Here is a 320-nt window from a genome sequence, read left to right on the forward strand (position 1 = left end):
GCTACTGTGCAAGACCAAGTTCTAGGTCATTAAGGAGGGTGACGGTGCAGGGACCCGACGCTTGTGTGCGCACAAGCTAAGGGCAAGGAGGTGACTTGACTGAAACGCCTTCGGAGTCCGACCGGCTGGAGTTTGGGCAAATTCCACAGTCTGAGTCCCCATTTCCTCCTCCGGAACGCGGGTCTATTAATACTCCCACTACCGGGAAGCGCGGGCAGGGATGACTGCTGTGACCCGGGGCACAGGCGCTCTACACTCGCGGGCTTCCCGTGCAGAAAGCAGGGCGCACAGATGGAAGGACGGGGCGCCGAGCCCTGCGC

The sequence above is a fragment of the Myotis brandtii genome, unplaced genomic scaffold, assembly GCF_000412655.1.
Source record: "Myotis brandtii unplaced genomic scaffold, ASM41265v1 scaffold687, whole genome shotgun sequence".
In the NCBI taxonomy this organism is placed as follows: Eukaryota; Metazoa; Chordata; class Mammalia; order Chiroptera; family Vespertilionidae; genus Myotis; species Myotis brandtii.